This window comes from Triturus cristatus, chromosome 5_2, assembly GCF_964204655.1.
Source record: "Triturus cristatus chromosome 5_2, aTriCri1.1, whole genome shotgun sequence".
NCBI classification, from domain to species: Eukaryota; Metazoa; Chordata; class Amphibia; order Caudata; family Salamandridae; genus Triturus; species Triturus cristatus.
The window spans coordinates 831,262,748-831,271,079 of record NC_140588.1 but is presented as its reverse complement, the minus strand read 5'-3'; the positions used below and the strand labels follow the sequence as shown (position 1 = coordinate 831,271,079).

The following is an 8,332-nucleotide window of genomic DNA, read 5'->3' as shown; positions in this document are numbered from 1 at the left end:
TCCTTTGTTTATAGCCACTTTTTTTGGATCTTTATTACTTATTATTTCTCTAACTATTTTCCTGCTTCTATATTTTTGGTTTTTGTCTACTTTTTATTTGTTTTTTAGCTACTGTTTCACTCTTTCTATTGCCTATTTATTTCCTTTACTTACTTTTTAAATTTTATTACCTTTTCTTTCCCACCCCGTCTCTCATCCCCAGAACCATGTCAAAGGGTAGGGCTCGCCGCAGCCAGAGCCGCGACCGCCTTCCATGTGGAAGGCGGCACCCACAAGGGGTGCAGGCACGGGCCTTATTTGGGGAGGTGGAGTTGGCTGCACTCATTTTCTTTGTGCAGCGCCACCTCCCCTCAACCCTGGCAGCAGGTGGCAGGCCTGGGTCCAGGTACGGCCTCCGGGAGCGTCAGCAGCGGTGGGGAAAGGTGCGCCGGGCAGTGTCGCGCATCTCTGGGGTCCGGCGCACCCAGGCACAGCTGATGCACCGGTGGTCCGACATCCTGGACCGTGAGCAGGACCTGCTGGACCTGCTAGGAGTGGAGGTCCCGGGGCTTGGTGAGTACCTATTTAATTATTACAACTTTGTGTCTGTTCTTCTGCTCTATGTTATATATTGCGAATATCTTTTTTTCCTTCCAACCAGCTAGAATGTTGCTGCTTACAATACATTCCAGGTTAAAAACGTTTAAAAGTCTTCTGTGATTATGACACAGGTGCTCTTCTGCGCTACTACTAATCTTACTTGTTTGCAGCTTTGCGTTTGCGCTTGCTTAGCGTGATTCTTTACGAGTTTATTTTAGAGAAATTAAGTTACGTAATGCTACAGTGACTCACGTCCACTCCTTACTTTGTCCTGTCACTAATAGATAGGGGCGGATTGATACTTAGGTTTAGGTACTTTGTAAGGACCTTCTAATTGGTTAGTGGTATGCGTGATGCCCCCCCTCACTCAGTTACGTGACGTGCTGCTAGTACGGCAGTCTTTAGAACCTTTTCTAGTTTGTTCAATGAGTGGAGGTAGGCTTAGAAGTTACTTAGCAGTAGCAGATCAGCATCAATCAAACCAAAATTTGGTGTATACAAAAAATGTAGTCATGTTCATGTGTCCTCCATGATTGGACCATACGCATTGTTGAGGAATACAGTGGAAATGCATACTTAATGTACAATTGGCATGTCTGGAATAGGTGGGCTAGTTTGGGTGGTACGTTGTACTATTACTTAGGCTTAGTTGTAACTTAGTTTTCTTTAATCAGAATGGAAGACTGGATCACTGTTGATAAATAGTAACTTAAGTAGTCGAACTGCGAATCCCCCGATATTACATGTTGACCAGATGAGATCGGTCAATGTAGTTACTGCAATTGTTGTTTACATAAGTGTTTTTTGACCGTTATTGAACAATATTGTATTTGTTTGACACCATCCATCAATGTTTGTCTCTTTCTTATATCTTTCCTGTCCATCAGCACCCAGGGGCAGACCGACAGGGACTGGGCAGTCGGCGGGACAGGAACACCACCAGGAGGACACCGCTGAGGGCTCCTCTGCTGGCCCCAGTAAGTCTTCTTGTTTTTAATAATACTTCTTATTCCATTACTTTTACTGCCCCATTTCTCCCGAACTATAGTGTGTTTCCAAATGCTATCTGTACGGTTTCAAAAATCTTATCCCTGCCTCCGCTATGATGACTCTGAGTACTACTACATCCTATCAATCTGTCTGTACTGTAGTAGCTAGTCTTGCCCAGTTGGCCAGTGCCACTCTTTGTGAAAGGTTGTAATATAAAACTCATATTCACCAGTAGCTCGTACAATCCGTTGGGTCGTTGTCTTGTACTACTTTTACTCTTATTGATGTTGAGGCTTTGAAAATTCACAGCAACAGCCCTACCAGATTTCTTAATATTTTGATATGATACCCTATAGGACATACCACTGTTGTAGGGATCTTGCACATACATTTGCACCAGAAAATAGGATGTTGGTGATGGTAGGTTGGACCTTCCTTGCACACCTCAATCAGAAATTCCGCACCCACCACAATTCCACTGCTTGACTATAGTACTGTCTTGTCATACCTATTAGGTCTCGGAACCCTCCCCCCAAGATACCCAACAAGTAGACAACCCAGAACATAACACACCCAACCTCTGTCGTGGAAGCAATTCACATGCACACCCTTACTTTAATTTGCACACTCGTGTAACTTAGTCCACTCCACACCAAATACAACGAAGTCTATGTAAGTTTAAAATGTTTATTTCAATTTGAGAAGGTCTGTACACTGTTTTCTTAGCAGCACCAACCGCCAAATCAATAACATTAAAACAATATACATTGTTACACTTATACAGTTGGGAATTAAATCATGATAACTGAACAGTGGTGGAAGGCAGCACCACCATCCCATAGCAATTTAGTTTATATACATTTATAAATGAAGATGTGAGTGAATGGACCCCTCACCTCAGAAGAACCTAGTACTGGTAGTTGGTGCATCGTTCAGAAGCTCTGGTTCGTAGAAGGGAATCTTGCGTCTGTAATGCGAAAAAAGAAATGGTGTGCGTTAGTATATTGCAACTTGCAAGCATTTCTCAGCCGTGCCAAAAAGTGTAGCATCTATGGATAAGCAATATGGACTAACAGTAACAGTAGTACACCAGTTCTTCCTAAAAAAGTGGCTTGTTAATGTATGTTGACCGCTTGTACGCAGCGCGTAGACTAGACAGTTGCAGTGTGAGGCAGGTCATGTGGGCTCAAAGGTGTCTTAAGAAGCTGCAAGGTAAAGGTAACGTCACATGTGCATGGCTAGGGCTAATCAAGCAAAGGCTACAATGATCATATAACTATTAGTGTCTACTCTACTACTACCTGATTTGTACTAGTGATGTATGTTAGTATTAACTCATTTTTCAACCTTGCTACTGATCAATAGGGGGGAGGTGTATATGACGCCTAATAAATGTGTAATGTTTTCTAGGCGCACTACCGACCACCATTGCTGGGGCCAGCGAAGGCGACGCCGAGGGCGAGGATGCGGCAGTTGCAGATAGCAACGGAGCGGTAGGGGGAGTGGCAGCACCAGTGGCAGGCGGTGGTAAGTTAGATTCATAATCTTTAACTATTGTTGAACTTGACAGCACACTCACTGCAAGGGTGTACTGTATGTATATGTATACTGTACAGTTGTGACTTAGGGCCCCCATTAGGATGGTGGGCGTATTGCCCCCGCCGGGCCGGCTGGAATTCATTGCCGTCACCGCAGGGGCAAACCTCCCGCCATCCCTGTAGAAAATATTCAGACATGTCCAGGCGGAAAAGGGTTCAATATGGCGGTGGTGTCTCTCTCACTACACCGCCAGCCATATAATCTGCATTTTGGAATGCCTTTGCGTGGCGGCATTGCCGTCCGCCACGGAAAGGCATGCACACATTGCAGAGTATGCTTGGGGGCCCCCATGGAGGGTACCTACCGATGCTATGGTACCCCCCCGACTTTCAAAGCAAAACGTGACAGGCTCCGTGCGGGGCCCGTCATGTTGTGCTTGGATAAGCAGCACAACATTTTAGCATTGCTTTCAGCAAAGCCAACCAGAATTTAAATTTAAAAAAACAGGGTGCGCCCGCCACTGTGCCGGGCGCATCATCCTAAAATTGTCCCCACGGGACCCCCACCCTTTTTAGCAGTCGGATGGCGGGTGGACAAAGTCCGCCCGCTATCCGATGTCGTAAGTAAGTATGAGTTCTTGGGGACGTTTGAAGAGTGAACTAGAAGACTAGAATTCCCTTTAATTGGTATAGGACTAGGAGCCGGAGTATTGAGTAACCAATGGCCTCATCTATCTTATTTGAACTCCGCTTTGAAAGTTTTATGGAGAAGAGCACCTGGTGCACTGTTCAACTAAAAAGTGTAAGACAGGTGGAAGGAAGAAGGACGGGCGCCATTTAAAATGTTATGTACTACTGTGCTTTATTTTATAGTGCTACTCTACCATGCCACTATGTGTATAAATAATTACCTTGTCCTACTGTTTTATTAAGACTATATTTTACAATTGTCTTGTTTTTTTCTTTTTGATACACAGCAACTCCGAAACTCAACCGGAAGGAGTTGGCCACCAAGGCACGGCGCCGGAAGCTGGAGGCAATCCAGCATGAATACCGGCGGCTGGTGGTCCTAGCCTAGGAGGAGGAGGAGACTGCAGCAGCTATTGAAGCCTCCTCCAGTGCCCCGGGCCCCAGCCACCGCCCTCCAGCGTTACGCCGCCACCGCCTGGCGGCTGCCCGCCGCCACCGTGTCATCTCTGGTGCCCCCCCACTGTGGCTGCAACTGCCGCGGCCTTAGACGCCGCGTCGCCCATTTAGAGGACGAGATGCGCCAGATGCGTGTCCTCCTCCAGTCCCTCCCCACCAGTTAGTCCCTGTCACTGCCCCTTTTTTAATTCCTGTTCTTTACTCGTTTGGCGTTTGACTTTTTTCTACTGTGGACAGTGGTTGGAGTTAGGGAGGTGGGTGGGTCAGCTTTTGTGGGTTTAGTTTATTTGTTAGGGTAAATTAAATATATTTTTCTATGTTACATGCAATGTTGTTAATGTTTTGTAGGTGGGGTAACTGTTTTACATCACACTGTTTCCTTGCTGGTGCATGGCCGCCCATAGCCTGTGTTTGATTTCAATAATTTGCTGACTGTATAAGACACAAACAGATAGATGCGACACACCTCACTCATTGACTGGTCCTTCTAGTACTTTCAGTCTGTCCTCTAGTCTATGCATTCTTTGGAGTGGTGTTTGAAAATGAAATCATTGACAACATTTCCATTATTAATTCTGCCTCCCCCAAACTTCTCTCTTACCGGTGCTTGATGTTTATGTCCAACTGCGGCACAGCACTGGCTGCATGGTGAAGATGGTTTCCTTTTTCATACATGCCATGATGGGGTGGTGGTAGTATAGAAGTAGTTTTAGTATACACTGGCAGGGTGGCAGCATTTCCAAAAAAAGAAAAGGAGATAGTCAATCACCTTTGAGAGACTGTTAGAGGAGTAGTTGAATGAAGTACATCACAGAATTTACCGAGCAACAATTATATGCTCAAATATTTGACAAAAAAACTGAATGGTGGTTATTATGAGGATAGCCTACTAGACAGAGTTACAAACTATAGTTTTGTCGACTCGAGTCACTTGACTATGCCTACAGTCTAACAGTTAGTGCTGTGTATGAGGAATGACAACAAACAAATCCAATCAATGCCGGCAATTCATGCTGAGGTATATGTTCCTTTGTTAAATAAAATAACCTCTGAAATATCCTACTCATGGGTGGGCAAGCAGAAGAAGATCATCGCTCTGCATTGAAATTGAAGTAGTGTTGCTTTCACCACATCCGCCCCAGCAAGTGTGTGATTAAGTATTGGTGTACATTTAATTTAGTTACACCTCGACAATAAGTCACACAGCCCGGGGGAAGAGGGTTAGGGTTTGTTGAATGGATGGGAAGGGGGATTTTGGGAAAGGTTTGACATAGAAAAACTGTATGCATACATAGACAAACAAACAACAATCATTGAAGACTACCATACCATATCCATTCCATATGTTAAGGGAGAAAAAGGCAATGCATGCATGATGATGAGACCCAGATTACATACACTTCTATTTCTTTTCTGTTCTGGCCTTAATACTTTAACAGATAGCAAATAGAAATTTTAAATATTGGTAGTGAAGAATCGTAAACACAGAGCAAACGTAATGATGATTGATAATAACAACTCCAAGAACACACTGTTGTAAAGATTGTATACAAGATATTAATCAAATTATTTAAAAGAAGTTAAAAGTGGATACTGTTACTGTCTTATCCTGGTCAAAAATGTGGACTGATTTTTTGCATCTCGGCATTCCTCTTGCTCCTCTCGTCCATCAATCTTGGGTGTGTCGCCTCGCCACTCGCCACTGCCCGGCTGGAAAAAAAAGGTGATTGATTGGTAAGGTAATTAATATGCATTGTAATGTTTTACAAAGTTTTGGCCAAGGCCCGGCCTGTAATTTTAGATTGAAAACCAAAGGGGATATTGAGAAAGAAAGTGAAAACAAATGCACAAGTGATGGTGTAGTGCAACAAGAACACTTTCCGAGGTGGCATGTATGCATATGCATCATCTCTACTCTAGTCTGTTTCCAGCATTGACCTTCAACAGTAACAGGAGAGATCAGGCCCACAGTGCTTACCATTAGCACATCCTACGTTAACACTTTAGAGTCCTTTTTTTTTCTCTCAAAGAGTTGGACAAACGCAAAGCACATTATCCATTCCAAACATAGCATTTTACAGTTAAAGTTAGTAAAATCAATGCACTGCAGTCATCCCACCACTACACTCTATTCAACTTCTACACAGACATTTGGGTCTGCTGTGGTTGTTGTTGACGTGTTTACCTTTAGGCTTTTCCGTTTTATGCCACTCCTGAAACATCCTCCTCCTAACTTCATCATTATCTCTGATACTTTTACTGACTGAAGATCGGCCTGCAGTATAAGTATAATTTTTTTGAATGACCCAGAGTAGAAATATAAATATTACTGACTTGAGTCATTCTTTATTGTGTACAGAAAGATAGATTACTACTAGTACACTTTGACATCACTTTGTGCACAACAAACAACGCAAACACAAAGACCAATAGCTCAGAGTCAGGTGTCCAATGCATGCCATTAATTGTCATCATTCATTACCTGTTCCTTCTCATCTTAAGTTAACGGGCCGTCTCTTTCGCCATCATCATGATGGACGGTGCTGTTAAGTCACAGTCATTTGCATTGCGCAGATTGAGTGAGTCCCCTTCCTGTATTGAATTAAAAGCAATGTATCACCAAGATGCAGGAGAAGTACACATTTCTTGTTTGCAAGAAGGGGAAAATTAGTGTGTTCTGTAGAAAGTTGATTAGTGGCAGTGCACAATTACATCAATTCATGCGCAACACACACAACAAAATCTACATCATTCAGTCTGCCATTTTGCGGCCAATGCATGGCATCAATCATTACCTGTTGCATCTTATTTTCAGTTAATGGCCAGTCTCTCTCGGCTCTGAAGGAGGATAGCTATAGAAGTCATCAGATTCATGGTCCACTTGTTTTGGAAGGACGAGGAAAGTTTGAATTTGTTGTTACCATCATCCAATCATCATTCATGAGGGAAATGGAATTGACCAGGAGATGCAGTATGATCGAGCGGAGGAGCTGGATTCTGAGGACTGTAGTGTCAAATGGCAGACACCTGAAACTTGTATCTTAAATTAGAAGAGTAGAAGACGGTGATAATGCATTTGCTGCGATTCACAAGTTTATAACCGGAACGACAGACACAAACAAAGGGGGAAAAAAGGGAAGAAGACAGTAAGTGCGAGCCTAATTGTCAGGGAAGTATAGCTCGTCCTCAAACTCTGGGGGATCTTCCAGTAGTAGGTAATCATCTGACACAATACTTCAGTCACCTGAGCCGCTGTCCTCATCTTCCTCTGTTGATTCATGCATTGTGTAATTCGGTGGTATGAAGTGCTGATTCATTTTGATCATTGTTAACCTCTCCACGTTTTTGGGAGATAGACTGGTCCTTCTCAAGGTTACAATGGAACCAGCAGCACTGAAAACATGTTCGGAAGAGACACTTGTGACAGGGCAAGCCAGATAGCTTATCGCCAGCCTGCTGAGCTGTGGCCAATCAGACCTTTTCCTATACCAATACTGCACTGGGTTTTGATCAACGTACACCTCTGTTGGGTCGTCCAGATAGGCCTGGACCATCCGCTCAATGTTCAGGGTTGCTGCTGGTAAGCTTTTGTGCTGTTTTTTCTGTGCATCAGCACTGTGCTTAAGGCCCATCTTCACATACCAATCTGATAATGATTGTACTCGGCCGAATGATCCAGTTATTGTTTTTGTAGTCGATGGTGATGGTGAGTGTTGCGATTGTGAGCCAACCGCACTGCCCTCAGCCAACGAAGTTGCACTTGATTCTGCATGGCCTGCTACAGTATCAGTACTTGTTGTGGGTTGATGTGGCGGGATTTTAATTAGCAGCCCTTCATTTTCAAACTTGATGGCTGCTTCAGCTATACAACTTTTGTAGCGGGCAACATCATTGTCGGAAAAAGAAAGGAATAGTCCTAATTTCGCACGTGGATCCAGAATTGTGGCACAAATGTAATGTTCTTGTGACAAAATTTTATTTTGTATCCTTACATTTTCTGATAAGCGCCTGGATAAGCTCTCCACCAAGTCATGGGCTTGCCTTCTGTCCTCTACACCTTTGTAGGATTCAGACACATT

At 43.7% G+C, this 8,332-nt stretch overlaps 1 long non-coding RNA gene across 1 annotated transcript; it reads left to right on the top strand.

Annotated features, from left to right (window-relative positions):
- The first annotated feature begins 1,464 nt into the window (after positions 1–1,464).
- On the top strand, positions 1,465–4,105 carry LOC146829323 (uncharacterized). The gene is made up of 3 exons (XR_014961954.1): positions 1,465–1,556; positions 2,980–3,096; positions 4,085–4,105. It is a non-coding gene; the product is annotated as an uncharacterized LOC146829323 (long non-coding RNA).
- Positions 4,106–8,332: the final 4,227 nt, after the last annotated feature.